The sequence below is a fragment of the Abramis brama genome (assembly GCF_963993115.1).
Source record: "Abramis brama genome assembly, chromosome: 14".
Taxonomy (NCBI): domain Eukaryota; kingdom Metazoa; phylum Chordata; class Actinopteri; order Cypriniformes; family Leuciscidae; genus Abramis; species Abramis brama.
In genome coordinates, this window is record NC_139976.1 from 14,805,720 (window position 1) to 14,823,447 (window position 17,728).

Here is a 17,728-nt window from a genome sequence, read left to right on the forward strand (position 1 = left end):
TCTTTTATAGGCCTACGACACAAGGGGGAGTCATGGACCAAAATAAATAGACAAGCACTAATTACGTTTTCCAGCAATATATTCAAAGTCATCTGAAGCCATTCCATAGCTTAAAGTGAGGGACAGTAGTACATTTACATTGTTAAATTAAAGTTCACAAACTCGTCTGCAGCTGTCAATCATTCCATTCAGCATTCAAACAGCGCGCGTCGTCCGGTTACGACAGGATACACGGTAAAACTTTCTCCAATGTGACATTGACGTTATAATGCTTGATCTGTAGATAAAGGGCTGTGGATTTGCATAAAATGACTTTATTTTGCTGGAGTTTTTTGCTGTTTCTAAATAACTCGCTCGCTACCGTGTGCCTACACAGCACAAGGACTATGAATTGGCATCAGACGCACAATAACTGGAGTTTAAAACTGTGAAGAAACAAATGATCAATAAACTGTTGGACTGATATACACTAGGATTTGTGCCCTCGACATTTCTTCGCTTTGTGCCGTGAACTTTTAAATGCGCACTTGTGCAGCGCTGCGCACTGTGACTCCATGTTGCATTAAGCACATCATTCTGCACCCGCGATGCGCATACGCGCTTTGTTCCGCTGTTTTGAAGCGTATCATATTATCATGGTTTGTGCACATTTGTTTTTATTAACATGTTTAGATTTTATTAAATTACTGTGCAGATGTTTTCAAAAATTACTTTTTGCTGCTGATTTATACACTCACTAAGTTTAATAAACAAATTGTCATAGCTATTGAATATATTTATTTAATATTTAAAGGTGTTAACTGTAATCTTACACTGCAAAATGATAACTTACAAAGGATTAAATTCATTACAATTATTTAATGAATGAAGCACAAAGCCCTAAAACAGACAATTAATCGGCATAATCGCCAAAGCCCTAACACAGACAATTAATCGTCAAAGCCCTAAAACTGACAATTAATCGGCATAACCGCAATTATTTTTTAGACAATTCATCGTCAGCCAAATTTCATAATCGTGACAGGCCTACCGGCGACGATCAAATGTTCGCACAACGAGGACGTTCATTTGGCGAATTTGAACTAGCCTCGAGTATAGTTGGTGCTGCAGGGAGTAATGTCATAATAATAAAAGTATAGTGACAACGATATGCGTCTGTTCATTCATTCTTGTCAAAGCTACCCGCCGAATTGACAACACGCTGACGTCAGACGCTCGTCCGTTTTCAAACCAATCAATGTCAAGATGCAGCCCATATAGATGATGATGACAGGACGCAAATACGTCATGTAAAGTTCTTTAGTGCACTCGCATAATTGCAATGTGAAACCAAACCAAAACTAACCGAATGTATACAATGTATCAAAACAGGTGTGAAAACGCTCTTAATTAAATCAAATTGGCCTATTTTTAAACATTGCTGTTTAAAAAAAAAAAAGCGCTAAATATCTTTAAACAGTCTTGTTTTCTTATACTCGTTTATGTTACTGCAGGTCTATTAGTCTGCATTTACACTACAGCACTAAATGCATAGGACTATTTTGACAAATGTTTTGTTCCGTCTGTTGCTGCGGTTATCACTGACGATCATAGCAATTTCAGGAGCTATTCGCAGAACAATGTAGTGGATTCACTCCTTATATTTCATAAGCTACGCTTTGCCAACCCTGTTTTATAAAGGCCCACCCACTTAAACATTTCTGGCCTCGCCCCTGCTCTGTATGCAGCGCTGTACAGTGGCTCCAGCTACTTTATGTTCCCTGTCCAACTAAAATAACATTTCATATTCAAATTGTGAAAGGTTTATAAACAGACTATGATGCATGAATCATGATGTGTATTTATAGGCAGGTTATGTAGTAAGAAAGGCAGTTACATCATTGTTTGGTGATCAAATCAGTGGATAGTGAGACATGGGCCAGTTCTGACAGCGTTTTAAAGATGGCACACAAGAGCCGTTACAAAAAGGTGTTTATGTGGTTAGAGTGCAACAAAGGATCCAGATCATACAGTTTCAGGGCACTCCCTAAGCTAAAGGAAGATGTGTTGCATTACAAGGCACCAAAACAAAAGAAGCGCAACAAGGCCCTGTATGGAGAGAGCTATATCTGTCCAGCTAGCCTCAGCTGAGTAAACACAGAGTTAGGAGAATGACAACCTACCCCTCTTCTATCACTCATACCATATGTGGCCTCTGCTCTACTGGAGGCAGGATGAAAGATGCGACGTCGGGTTCCTCTCCCCATGCACACATGTAAAGCACAGAAGAGCTCTCACATCTACTGTACGAATTATCCGCCCCCTCACAGACACACTGTAACTCCCACACCGCCCTATCACAGTTGGAACCGCAAACTTTCGCCATCTTTCCCCTCAAAACTGTTGTTACTGGCCAGTCATTTGTATCAAAACCACACGAAAGCACAGGCCTGTACTGCAAAAACCCAGCCAAAATACACTGTATCGGCGTAAGAGGGAAGTGGATTTTGGCAGGCTTACACAACCACCGAGGGTGTGAGCTGACAGTCTGCTCGCTAAAAGGTCTAAAAGGTCTGTGCAAGGGGAATAAGAGACAAAAAAAAAGAAGGGAAAGTTCCAAATTAATGACAATTAACTACCTGAAACTCTTTCGTACAAAGCACTGCACAACTGGAGACTCAGCAAAACCTGATTTTATTTGAAATCTTCATTGAAAGGCTCGAGACCAGCATCTTCTTGTGGAAATCGCTGGTCTCTGCAGGAGCAGCAGTTGCGATCACAGCATGTGAACAAAAAGGTATATAGAGGTACAACAAACAATAGTGAGCAAAACTGAGTCCCGCTGATGGTACAGCAAAGCAACACGTATTTGAGTAGGAGCTTGAGATAAAGTTCAATGCAAACTGTGTACCTAAGATTAAAAAAAACATTGAAGTCGTGACATTTTTTGTCCCAAAATGACAATACTTCAAAAATTCACTTTTCTTTTGCAATTGCACATTCACCACATGTGCTTTTCATTTTTATGGATTTCACTGACCTCAGTGCTGTTAGGTTCACGTAAAAAGATTTCCAACTATCGGCTTACAATCAATCCTAGAAACTGGGCAAAAGCCAATCAAGATTGGTAGCTCTTGCCATTTTTGTATGCAATATGCATCAGACGATCTGTGGGCATGACGCCTGAGGCTTAGACTACAGTAAGATCAAAAACAGATACCTAGCACCAGTGAAACAGATTAACACAGCTTTAACCACAGCTTAGTCTTACTTCACTAATGGTGTGCTCACATTTGGCAGGTTTAGTTCGATTAAAACAAACCCTGGTGTGATTGCGCTGTTAGTGCGGTTCATTTAAATAAGTGTGAACGCTGCAACCCAAACCCTGGTGCGCACCAAACAAGCTGACTGAGACCGCTGAAAAGATGGGTTTTGGTCCGATTACAAACTCTGGTGTGGTTCAAATGATATATGAACGCAACACGGACCAAAGACACGATATCACAAGATGCCAGTCGCAAATTTGACCATCACAGTTCGGTACACCGCGTCTCCTCACTGCAGATCTTCATTTGTGTGTGTGATGTTGGGATTCCTGCCACTGTTTTGACTCCTTTAAACATTTTATAAGCACTTCTCAGCTGGTCAAAATACCATCATATGTAGCAGGTTGTGAACATATCCCAATGCCTTTAGGTTTGGTGTTAAAATGCCACTGTGAACACCAAGCGTTTTTGGTCCGGATCAAACAAACTGAGAGTGAACACACCCTAAATGTTTATGATATTGGCTCCAGACAAAAAAAAAAAAAATCTAAATTCACTTCTACAAGTGAAAAATAAATAAATAAATAATAGGCACCATATTATTTAAGTGCCACAAAAGAATAAACATGTTTTATTTTGTCACGCCTGCCCTCATTTTACAGCATCAGCAATTGCATCCATCTTGTGGATGTCCTGGAAACTAAAATACACTTATAGTAGTAACTGAATTGCTTTTCCAACTTAATATTAATATTTTTGGTCGCAGTCTGGAGCCCTGTATTGGTCACACAAAACAACACACTTGCAGCAGACGCTCGTTTCCTTCTCGCCACAATGGTGGTGCTCAGACATGCAAAGAAGAAGTTCCTATGTGAACCAAATGGTTTGCTGAGGAAGACAAATACAACATGAACAGAAAAGCAGACAACTTTGTGCTGCAAGAAAAAAGAAAGTGAAACTTTGTTTGCACGATAGACAAGACCATAAGATCCCCATAAAGATTCATGAAGACGCCATTGTATAGGTTACATCCAAAACCAGCGATGGCTTCCTTCTATTATAAGCCCTGCAATGCTCTGCTACTTGTAAAGGCAATATTTCATCATAATATTCATAATAATTTCAACCACCGTCAAATAAAATGGTAAACAAAAAGATAAAGAAAGGTTTAGGATGGTTTAGAATCTAGGCAAACAAACAAGTTACTATTGACTTCCATTGTACAGACAAAAAAACAAACCTCTAAATATTCTCAATTTAATTGTATGTTCCACAGAATAAAAGAAAGTCATTCAGATTTGGAAAAACATGAGGGAGAGCAAATAATGATGAGTTTCCAGTTTTGGGTAAACTATCTATCAAAGGTGTAGCCTATAGATTTGCTAAGAGAGGCCAAGCGAATATGAAGAGACATCATCTTAGAAGCCAATGTAACTTCTGAATCAAGGTCTAATGAAAAACAGTCCATACACTTGGCATCAGTCAGTCAACCAAGCAAACCTGCTGTTACCTAAAAAAATATCCACTTCATACGTCTATACAAACTAAAGACAAAGCAGAACTGTTACATTCTATAAAAAGTATTATCAACTGGGATAAACACTGTAGTAGCATTGCTATGAATCAAATAATCTGCATAAGAAATGATTATTGATTTCAAATATGGTTAGGCTACTTAACATCCATTAGTGAATTTACCATCATTGCATATACAAGGCAGGGGGCCTGAACCTGCTTTTTATAGCTACCTGAGCTATTGCTTTTACTGAACCACCCATAGAGCCAACTCAGAAATAATCCACAACCTCCGGCTATCAAAACACAGCTGGTAGATTCCATTAAGGTGTTAAGCAATTGGACCAAGCCATGTGATCTGAAATCCAAGTTTTTACCTTGAAACTGTAACATAATACAATTATGCAAATGCAATTACTTGTATCTGAGAACGCAATCTGAAAATTTAAAATAAAGTTATGACCAATTAATAGTCAAAATCAAGCTAAAGCAAAAAATTAAATCTACACTACCGTCAATATTTGTAAACGATTTTGAGAGAAGACTCTTATGCTCATTAAGACAGCATTTATTTGATCTAAAATACAGTAAAAACTGTAAATTATGAAATTAACATTTAGATAACTTTTTTACTTGATTATAATGTATAATTTATTCCTGTGATGCAAAGCTGAATTTCAAAAGAACAGAACTTATTTGAAGTAGAAATCTTTTGTAACATTATAAATGTCTTTACTGCCAGTTTATTGCATCCTTGTTGAAAGAAAAAAAAAGTTCAGCGCAAACACTTGTGCACGCCTCTCACACGCCCACAAGAAGGAGGTGAGGAAAGAGTTAATCCTGAGTCATTCTGAACACCACCCTGCCAAACCCATAAAACATACAAATACTCTCAAAGCATAGGAAACATCTTGCATGTATTCACACTGTCGTAGTCCTCACACACCACCTATTCGGGCCTCTTGACATTAATCCCCTGACATTAGTCTGTGAGCTGGAGAGCTGGTTCAGCGATGACAGCAATAAGAGGGTGATCCACACGACCTGATTGTGACCCATACACATATTAAGACCATGCCAAGAAAATTAAGAGCGCTACCTGTGACTAGCTGCGTTTACATGGACACTTATAATCGGATTGACGGCTCAATCGGACTAAAAAACCTTCATGTAAACACCTTAATCGATCCGATTGAGCTCGATCCGAATGAAATTTCGATCGGATTGAAAGGGGTGGTTTATCCCTTTTGTAATCCGATCGAGAGAACATGTAAACACTTGATCGGACTGAAAACCGAAACTGAAAGGACTGCGCATGTGCAATGACGTTAAATAGCGTAATGACGTATGACGCGCGGAACGAGCTGTTCTTCCTGTTGAATAAAGTGTCATATTAATAAGTTTCCCGTCATTCTAAAATTCTCATTTCACTCGCGCATCTGTGAAGTGAAGCAGGACAACGTCCCACCAGTCCTTGTTTTGGATTCTCATCCACAGACGTCTGGTTTTGGCCGTGGGGAGGGGCATTTTTACTGCGTGATCAATAAGCAGCACGGCAAAACGGTTAATATGCTCTAAATTATGACCAGAGACGAATTAATATTACGTCTGCTGTTTAAAACATATAAAGAACCAATAGATGAGAATATTTATGCGCGAACAGCGGGAAACTCTGTATATTCGTGCAGTGTGCGCATGTCAAAACATCAGATCCGATTTGAAACTTGTGACATATAAACGCGCACGTCATCAACCCGATTACTTTATTTATCATTCATGTAAACACCTTGTTCGGATTCATCAATCGGATTGATTTCATTCCGATTGTGTCCATGTAAACGTAGCTATAGTCTCAATCCAATCGTAAACATCATGAGGACAACATCTGAAAGGTTTATAATCATTCTTAACTTTTTTCCACCACTTCTATCTACTGCCATGTAATGACACCAACCATTATGAATCCATGAACACATCAGCCACAGTAGGGTTGTCAAAAGTACCGGTACTTCGGTACTAGGACTATTGACAAATTTCACGATTCGATTCGATTTCGATTCAGAAGCTTGCGATGCAATTCGTTCTTTAAAATATAAACATTTCAATGGTGGTTGTCTTAAAAACTTGACTGATTGATTCAAACATACATTAAATATGGAAGAAAAAAGAATATGTAATATGGTGCATATATTTAGCAAAATGCACCATTGTATAGTTAATTTTTCTAGCTGACTGACGAGTTTATGACAACTGAATGGCTTTTCTGAGATATAAGTGTGACGTTACATGATATTGTTCACAAGCCGTTTTATTTATGTCTTCGCAGTTGAAAAACTGATTGCTTCACGCTGCTGCTTAGCTTGAACTGAGGAAGCCAATTGTCACGCCACATTAAAGAGCGGTTTGAATTTCGTAATAAAATTGACCATTTTAAATCCAAGACTGTTCATATAGATATTTTTTACCCAGCCCTATTCAGTACCAAGTCGATACTTAAATATTAAAAGAGTAATGGCACAAGTCTTTCTGCAGTACCGTTAGTACAGAGCACCAGGTCCATCCAGTACCTGCTGATAGGCGGCTGCTTTCAAATTTGGGTGAGCGCTCTGTGAAGAGCATCAAAGGTTTCTATTTATAACATGTTTTACAGCATTGAAGCCAATCACACACGTTTGTTGAGTATATGACGCAATGGCCAATCAGTGGAATTTAAGTTTGTCAGAATACGCTCAATTCATAGTTTTCACGCGACGTAACACCCTTATAGACATTGACCACCAGTGATTTTTACCAGGTTTGAACTAAGAACTAATATAGTAAGACATTGACATTAAAAGACACAATTTTAGAATGTTTTAGAATGTAGAATATATAAAATATTGCTGTATGTGCCGTATATGGATCACAAGTTCCTAAAACTTGCATTTTTTTCACATACTTTTGTTTTAATAATTTACTCCTTTGAGATGGAAAAGGCCTAACTGAAAACTATGAATACACCAGAGTTTATTCTGCGTGAGCTCTGCACACTCGCAAATAGTTCCATTATAACCAACAAAATATAAAGACTTAAAGGGTTAGTTCACCCAAAAATGAAAATTCTGTCAGTAATTACTCACCCTCATGTTGTTCCAACCGCGTAAGACCTTCGTTCATCTTCGGAACACAAATTAAGATATTTTTGATTAAATCTGAGAGCTGGATCACTTCTCCATAGGCTTCTAAGACACTATAACTTACTGGCCCAGAAAATGTATTAAAGACATCGTTAATATAGTCCAAGTGACTACAGTGGCTCAATCTTAAGTTTATAAAGCGACGAGAATAATTTTTGTGCGCAAAAACCCCCCCAAAATAACGACTTTATTCCACTATTCATTTCCTTCTCTCTGGGCCTCGAGTTTTTTCACGTAGTATAACTGCGCAGCGCTTCTGTGTTATACGTCACACGTAGGCTCACTATTGGCCGACGCTAGTCATGTGTGTGATACGTGTGACGTACAACACAGAAGCGCTGGAGTAATTACTGACAGAATTTTCATTTTTGGGTGAACTAACCCTTTAAGATTTACAGCGCAGTATAGGCCGATTCTTTTTTACTATACGATTCAATTGAAATCACAATACTGATCTTGATACAATACCATCACGATATTTTAATCCAAAATATATATTTTTTATTAACTTATAATTATTATAATTATTATTATTAAAGCTGCAGTCCGTAGTTGTTCCTCTTTGTCACCATCGCAATTGCAGTTATTCGCGGAATTATCAACTTTACGTGGGTTGTGCCTCGGCACGGCACAGTGCGGATGAGTCCAATGTTTTGAGGAGAATGTGCGTCTGTCAGTCACCGCGCCGGTGTGGATACATTTTTTTTGGATCATTTTTAACCCAAAAAGTTACGGACTACAGCTTTAAATAATTATATTATTTTATTATTATCAGGATATTTCCCCACTGCATTATACATTATATTCAACATTATATATAGTAGTTGTATGTAGTAATGTCACTAAACTTTCATTTTTGGCAAACATATGAACGTCCGTGTTTACTATATGCACGCTGTTGTTAATCTGTTCTAGGGTTGGGCCGACAGACGATGCCATCGTCCATTGCAATGGCTGACAGACATCACGATGTTGAGCCGGCATCATGATAAAAATTTCTGTGCGAGGAAAAAAAACTCAATTTTACAGAGTTTTAGTGTCAGTAGTACTACATTAAACTGCTATATACAATGTTGAATGTAACATAATAATGCAATGGGGGAATATTTGTGGGTCCTCCTGATAATGCCAAATGTATTATGTTAGCAGTAAAAAGTGGCCTACATTATTTTAAATATATCTAGTAGTCAGTGAAAGAGTGCTCGTCTAAAATGATTCTGTTTTCAGCTTTAGAATCATGAATATTTTTATTCTGGTGTCACCATTGTCCTGTGCATTGGGTAATCAACACACAGTCCAAGCCTATTCATTTCCACCCAAATTAAGTATTTTAATCAACAGTACATTTTTGTTAACCTTTTATCATACGTCTTGGAGTATCGCAATAATATCGTATTGTGAGTTCAGTATCGTGATATGTATCGAATCATGACATGAGGGTACTCATCTTTTCATTCGATTTTTTTGGAATGTTTATTTAACTGAACAATATATGAATGCTAGATATATTTGCTAAGGCACTGAAATTGGTACCGAGGACCACGAAATTTGACTGGTATTGGTACCGACTACTGAAATTTTGGCACCGTGACACAGCTACACAGCAGTAACCCGAAAATGAAAATTCTGTGACTATTTACTCACCCTCATGGCGTTCCAAACCTGTATGACTTCGTTTTCATTTGTAGAAAACAAAAGATGATATTCTGAAGAACTGTTATTATCTTCTTTTGTGTTCCACAGAAGAAAATCAATCATACCGGTTTGTAACGACATAAAGGGACAGTAAATTATGACATTTTTCGTTTTCACATGAACTACCCCATTCACATGTACAGCAAGTGATAAAGGAGGGAGTTTACGACTTCCACAAGCGCGCACCCACAGTGCCCGAGTACTTTCCCACAGAGCTCGCCATTCCATCTCCATCACAAGAGATCTGCATGGTAGACCTGTGCTTCGGTTCCTGCCAATACTGGACGGACTTTAAGGAAGCCACTGAGCAAAGAAAGGGGTCCACTCATCTGTCCTCCACACTTGTGCAGATCCATCCTTTAGCAATCAGCATTAGATGAACAACTGCAAACTCAGCACTCTCTCTGAACTGCAGGCTTGGTCAAAGTTTCACACCGTGTTCAATCATGATAAAGAAAGCATCATTAACTGCTGTCGTCATGTCTACAGTCCACAGTTATACCGATCGAGTTAACAAGTGGTGACCCAAAACCCTTTATCTACAGTTATAATCAGACCTTTAATCTCTTTGCAGATGAGCACTGTGTCAAGTGTGTGTTTCAGTTACTCTAACATTATAAATGGCTATACTGTCACTTTTAATCAATTTAATGCATCCTTGTTAAATAAAAGTATGTTCTTTAAAAAAAAAAAAGTCTTACTAACCCTAAACTTTGGTAGTGTATCAGAGAACACATTCTGAAAGTTAACTCATAGTTAAACTCAGTCAAGAAATCATCCCACATGAGATATGAAACGGCACTTGCAAAAGGCCACTAAACTACCGGTATACATTTTTAAGCATGTACCACAATGCTTAGAACTAAGTGAGGTTTGATGTATTATTAATTAAGATGTATTAAGTATTACTATGAAATTAAGATTTATAATCAGAAATTACACTTAAAAACTGTATCAGAGATTTTTAAAAAAGAGTGTATATGCTATGCACCACAAAACTGAGGCATTGGAAGAACAGAAGACAGTCACTCAAAGTTTTTGCCACCATTCGACTTTAAGCCAGATATATCCATAGACTGTAAAAAATAGGATATATCATGTAAAAGTTTTGTTAATCATCATGAACGTCTCCAAATTTATATCCATTCAAGCTTTTGCTAACTGCTACTTCTGCTATCAGTTAGGAGACATATTACCAACACTTTATCTGAAGTATGAATCACATTATATTGTAGTAAAGGAAAACTAGCTGTGAAAATAATATTAGTAAATATTATAAATTGCGAGGCCTTGCTAGAGCTAAACTGCAAAGATTTCATCATAAATCAGGCCGTCCTTGCAAACACCCAGTTAGACAAAAGTAACCAACTATGGTAACGTTAAGCATGAAACCAAGGGGAAATGTGAGCCAACACATTGTAGGTTTAAAGGACAAATGAAACGTCAAGTTTGAGTGAGAAAAGCTTCAAACATGTCAGAGAAACAGAAGGAAAGCTGACAGGAGCCGAGTTGATTACATAATGCACTGAATTCTTACTAACAGTGAGCACGAGCCGATGGGATTATTTCTGACGCGCGCTTGTTTATCTGTCGCAGCTAACGTTACCGGACAAACAAAAGCAATAAAACTCGGAACCTACACACAATAACAACAACAGTGGTTCTTTGTTCTATCCAAACGGAAAGTGGGCGGTAATGTCAGTCTAATATCGTTATAGCCGCGCTTCTGTGTCAACTCGCTGGTTACACAACAAGCCTCATACTTAGCAATGAAATCACGCGCAGGCTCGCGCTGGTTAGCTTAGCACGAGCTCTCGTCGAACAAACCCGAGGCCCACACGTCCCCATACTTACATTTCCAGATATTCGGTGGATGTCAGCGTTCGTTCCCACTTCGGTCTCTTGGTTGCGGATATTTTCGGAGTCGATATGCTTGTCGCTTCCTTTAAAAACAAACAATCAGGGTGACTTCACGTGAGAAACGATCATTCCGTTTACGGTGATTCTCTGCTTTGATAGCGTAAATTTTTGCGCATGTTTGACGCCAACGCAGATATCCCTGAACAAATCTATCCACTTGTTGTCTAAATCTTTCTAAGTTTCGTATCAATATGGGATCATGGTGTGGGATAAATCATTACATAGATCCGAATAATCAGCTTCTGTAGGGAGGCCAAGATATCCTTTGGTTCAGAGTCTTGTGCGTCTTGATGGAGGGGAGGGATAGTTTCTTCAAGTGGCTCGATGATTGGCCAAAACTCCACAAGGCGTGTTTGCTAATTGGATTATTTTGCTGACAGCAGAGACTACAGATGGCCAATCCCACGATTTGATTGGCTTTCGTCTTGTCATTTACCGTCATGACGCTTGAACAGTAGTTTACATTACGCACAAAACGCAGCGCTTAGTTTGTCATGCTGAGTGCCTCCATCCATCTCGAGGTCACAGTTGGGGCGATGTGCTTTATTTACAGTATAAAGCCAACAGTAGGTAGTAGGTTACTAATTTATTATATACAATATTATTTAATATACACTGCCGTTCAATGTTTTTTTTTTTTTTTTTTTTTTTTTTTAATGAAATAAGTCTCTTATGCTCACCACGGCTGCATTTATTGCATCAAAATTACAGTAAAAAAAAATATATATATATTAAAATAAAATAAATATATTTTAAAATGTAATTAATGCATGTGTTGGCAAAGCTGAATTTTAAACAGCCATTAGCCTACTCCAGTGTTCAGTCACATGATCTTTCAAAAAAAATCATTCTAATATGCTGATTTGCTGCTCAGGAAACGTTCCTTATTATTATCAATATTTATAAAAACAGCTGTGCTGCTTAATAATTCTGTGTAAACCGTTTTTTCAGTAACGTTAGCCCTATTTTTATTCAGCAGGGATGCATTTAATTGATCAAAAGTGAGAGTAAAGATTTATTTATTTTAATAAAACAAAGTTCTCTCATGAAACTCTAGATGGCATAGGCTAATATGTCCTTAAAACCTTGCAATCACATCATTCTCTATAGGGCACAGGCACAGCTGATTGGTCCTGCTGAATCAGTAGCAAATGAGCCTGCATGCTCAAACTTCAAATACATTTACATTTACAGCGCCTCATTCCTCAGCTCCACCTGTATAGACAACGCTACTTCGCTACCAACTTGTACAAATTCGTACGAGTGAGTAAAAGGTGGCTAATTCGTACAACCTCACTCATACGTATTCGTACAGTTTGTCTAAACCAGGGATGGGCAACTTCGGTCCTGGAGGGCCACTGTCCTACAGAGTTTAGCTTCAACCCTAATCAAACACACCTGAACAAGCTAATCAAGGTCCTCAGGATTACTAGAAAATTACAGACAGGTGATTTTTTCAGGGTTGGAGCTAAACTCTGTAGGACAGTGGCCCTCCAGGACCGAAGTTGCCCATCCCTGGTCTAAACCGTCCCCAGTAATGGGTAGGTTTAGGGGCGGGGTCAGGGGTAGGTCATTCTACGAATTCATACGAATTGGGCAACTCGTAAAATATGTACGATTTAGCAAAAATCGTAGGAGTGAGGTCGTATGAATTCGTACGAATTAGCCACCTCGTAAAATTTGTGAATCGCTGTAAGATCGGGTTGGTATCTGCTATGGGTAATTTGTGTAATATGCTATATTGTACAGCAGCAGAGTGTCTTACTTGTTCACAGCAGCGTGTCGTGTATTTATTGGCAGTAGCAAGTCCCATACTTGCTCTGCAGCAGCAGCAGGCCTAATAACAGCAGCAGTAGCGTCGCAGATCTATTCCACCAAGACCAAATATATTATAACATTGTCATATCCATTGCCATTCCATGCCAAACACTTGTCAGAGTTGTCATGACAGAAATTCTGTTCTTTTAAACTTTCTATTCAAAGAATCAAAACAAAAATATTAACCAGCACAACTGTTTTCAACATTGATAATACGAATACATTTTTCTTATGCACCAAATCAGCATATTTGAGTGATTTATGAAGAATCATGTAACACTGAAGATGAGTAATGGCTGCTGAAAATGCGGCTTTGCCAACACATGAATATATACATATACACATATATATATATATATATTACTCTTCTGATTATTAGTCATTATTTTGTAATAAAATGTTTTTGTCCCAGACTTCTTTCACTTGAATAATTCTTTACAAAGGAGTCTAAACAATGACTTCATCGAGAGAACAATGGATGCATTGTCTTTCTTTTTTTAATGAATCTTTATTTGTTTTTAACAGGAAACAGTAAGATCATCATGCAGACTTAAATTAGATCAAATCAAAACAAACAAACCACCCTCAAATAGCACATCAGATCAGATACACTGCTTAGGAAACCGAATATGTCTAAAGGTATAGTATATCTATTCCCTTTTAAGTGAAGCACTAAATCTCTCAAATGGAAGCATTTTGAAGATCTTCTCAAACAAATCAAAGAGGGTTTATAATTGATCCAACTAAGTAAAATGCATTTTTGGCAAACAAATAGAAGCTTTTGAGTGCAAGTGTCAGATTGCTGTGTCTATAAAGAGCCATGAGTCCAAGGTATAACCAAATAGCCTACAGTGCCTAATTTCCAAATGATCTTGCTCCAAAACGTCAACCTTCGTGAAACACTTCTGCCTCAGTGCTTCTTGTAGATGCACCAGCTGATGTGTGCACATCATGCTGTGTTAACCATCCAGAGACACAAATGCCTACATGTCTTGAGAGCTGAATGGTTAGGTGTCCTTATGCTGTTTTATGAATCTTTTATCAAGTTCTGAAAGTACAGACCACCATTGGCTGCTTGACAGCACCATCAAGTGGTCACCGGCAGCGGTTCTCTTTCACAAAAAGAATCAAGATTTGGTGACTTTATGCTTAAAACAAGCAACAACAAGAACTGCCAATTGGGTAAGAAAAAATAAACGAAATTTAAAATGAAAACAAGTTTATTTTTCTTACCCCATTGGCAGACGTTTTTGTTTTAAGTCACTTCATTTTAATACCTTTTTCAGAAAAACGGATTGAGGATGAAAATTAGTTTTTGCAGTGTTAGGACTCTCCAGAGGGAAATACCCAGAGCATGTCTTCATGAGTCTAAACTTAAGTTGTTAGTAACTGAAAATGATTAAACAAATAATTAAACATATGTTTGCAAGTTGTGCAGTCCGATTACTAAGAGTTCTAAAAGCCGAGTGAACATTCCAACACTCTCTTCCTCTGAAGGAAGTGCTGCTCTGAGGCAGAGTTAGATCATTATTACTGGTGACATCATGCAGCTGTTGCTGACTGGACAATTTTGCCTGGAAGCAACATCATGTTTAAATATTTGTGAATGTCTGCATTAATGCATCTAGTATGCATGGTTAATTATGTATTACATGCGTGTGTGCGTACAGAGGAGGTGGTGCGATACATATGGGCAGTCATTCAAACCTCTTTCTGACTTCTATTTCACGATACCTCGTAGGCTACACTCAATTTGACCCTCACTCTTTCTTCGTAGATAATGTCTGATTTAATTCTTTGTGAATTTTGAACGCTTTGAGGGGATTCACTTCACATTAAGCACGCCGTCCACACAGCGTTAAATATTGAGCGAGCGTGTCGTTTTGTTTTTATAATTTCTCTTGCCACAGGTGCTGTTGGCAGCACTAGCTTGGAGACCTCGAGAGGTAACTGCATTTTGATGAGCCGTCAAATGAGTGAACAAAGCAGGCTGGAGGCTTTAGTCAGGCAGGCTAGTTTATTTCATCGCTTGTGACACAGAGCATGCACACGGATAACACTTCCCAGCCTGCCTTTGTTTCTGCCCACTTTTGCGCTTGTGAAAGTCTCTTTCTCATTCACCCCTTGTGCCATAATGTTCCCTAAGTAAGTCACATTGAAATCAAAATGAACAATTCTTGTTTTTATAGAATATTGTTGTATTTATTATAAATTAGTTATCCGTGCACATCATTATTTAAAAAGAATAAAATAATGTCTCATAATCTTTAATCTCATTCTTGCAATGGCTGTGATTAAGTGTTTACTGGTGTGAGGGCAGGACAAACTGTCACTTACATGACATCACAGCAACAGGACAACTATCCAATCAAATTCCGATAGACAAAATGAAAAGTCTATCGCGACTTCCGTTTCATGTCGACTTTAAAGGGATAGTTTACCTAAAAATTAAAATGTTGTCATCATTTACTCACCCTCATGTTGTTCCAAGGCTGTATGAGCTTCTTTCTTCTGTTGAACACAAAAGAAGATATTTTGAAGAATGTTGGTTACCAGACAGTCGATGGTAGCCATAGTATTTTTTTCATATTCTATGGAAGTCAATGGCTACCGTCGACTGTGTGATTGCCAACATTCTTCAAAATATCTTCTTTTGTTTTTAACAGAAGAAAGAAACTCATGCAGGTTTGGAACAACATGAGGGTGAGTATCCTAAATGATGACAACAATTTCATTTTTGGGTGAACTATCCATTAAATAATTTTGCTTGTCACGTAAATGTATCTTGATTTAAGAATGTTTAGACATTCATACTGCAAAACAAGTCAAAAATACTGAGTAAGTAAATAGTTTTTTAGAGTGCACTGTGCCAAACCAAGAAGGAAATGCTGGTTTGTGGTGTGGTGGGAAGAAATCAACAACTTGATTCTGGAGTGTAAAGGTCCAGGTCAGTCTGCTTTCATATTTGGTTGGTTAACGTGTGAATGAATGGGTGGCAGTCCATTGAGATATGGAAGGGGCATGTTGTGTATAACTGCTTGTTCTTAATACACATGCTTTCCAGATCCCCTTTCCCCCAAAACATTTTAGCGGCACCATAGAGTATAAAAGCAAATTCATCTTTTATTCACCGCAGGCTGAATATTCAGACTGCGAGATGTTAAAGCAGCGGAGGTCAGTGTTTAGCAGGCTTCTCTTTCTCTGAAGTGCTGAAACAGAGTATGCACTTGCTTGAACCAAGGTTCATGGAAGCACATTAAAATGTTTCGCATTTTGAACAAGAAGCGAGCCGAAGCCATAGACCCTGCTGCATATGCATTAGGTTCTGTGCTACAAAGGCTAGGGGCGCTTATTCACCATGGATTGTCTTCAGGCGAGGCCCTCGATGTGAAGGCCTTGATCTCGGGTGTGCTGGGGGGGCCCAGACGCACTTAATGGTGTGAATCAGTGGACCAGTGATGTGATGAGTGTATGGTTGATCTCACTTCTTACCCTTTGGCATCTCCAGTCTCCTTGAGGCGTGTATGATGAACATATTTTACCCCTTAAGACTGATGGAACAATTAACAGTACGTTTGGTGGTTGCCATTAAAACTCTTAAAAGGGGCGCTTGTGTAAGAGTATAATAGTTATTCTACAATCAGGCTACAATATTCATAATAAAGGGATAGTTCATCCAAAATTTTTAATTCTGTCATCATTTACTCACCTTCATTCCAAACCCGTGAGACTTTTGTTAATCTTCGGAACACAAATGAAGATATTTGTAATGAAATCTGAGAGATTTCTGTAACTCCTCTGAAAGTCTATGCAACTACCAATTTGGTGCTTCAAAAAGTTCATAAAGAGATCATAAAACTAATTCATATGAATTGAGCTGTTAAGTCCATATTTTCTGAAGAGAAACAATCGCTTTATATGATGAACAGATTTAATAGGTTTTTATTCACATATAAACATTCATCATCGCACACATCAGCTGTGGTAAACAGGAGCCCAAGCATTTGCTTGATATGTGAGAACCAATGAGGTTCATTCTCGTGTTACGCAGCATGTTTGAGCTTTAACTTTAATGAATGTTGAGGTTATAATTTTAGCTTGATGGTGACATTTTGATGCGTAGGGTGTACTGTGTCAAAGCATGCACATAAAACGTGTCATCAGAGAAGCAGGCCTGGCTCCAGCAAAGGCTTGGGTGGGACTGGCCTGCCTAAATATGATCTTGGCCCACCCTGGCAACCACCACCCACCCATTGCCCCAATTGTTCAGCCCACCCTGAGAGTCCTATGGCACACCTTACAGATGGAACCAGGCCTCCAGCAAAATACAGGCATCAACAATTAAAATCATACATCCGC

The 17,728-nt window shown here is 38.4% G+C and overlaps 1 protein-coding gene across 3 annotated transcripts in view; it reads right to left on the reverse strand.

Annotated features, from left to right (window-relative positions):
- The window catches only part of ppm1bb (protein phosphatase, Mg2+/Mn2+ dependent, 1Bb), a 32,066-nt gene extending 20,214 nt beyond the window's left edge, over positions 1 to 11,852 (reverse strand). For 2 of the 3 annotated variants that reach the window (XM_084135458.1, XM_084135456.1), the window contains exon 1: positions 11,486 to 11,852. The gene's annotated coding sequence lies outside the window, so the exon portion shown is untranslated. Of the gene's footprint in view, positions 1 to 2,162; positions 2,308 to 11,485 lie in introns of those variants that run through there. The other variant, XM_084135457.1, reaches the window with a different exon arrangement.
- Positions 11,853 to 17,728: the final 5,876 nt, after the last annotated feature.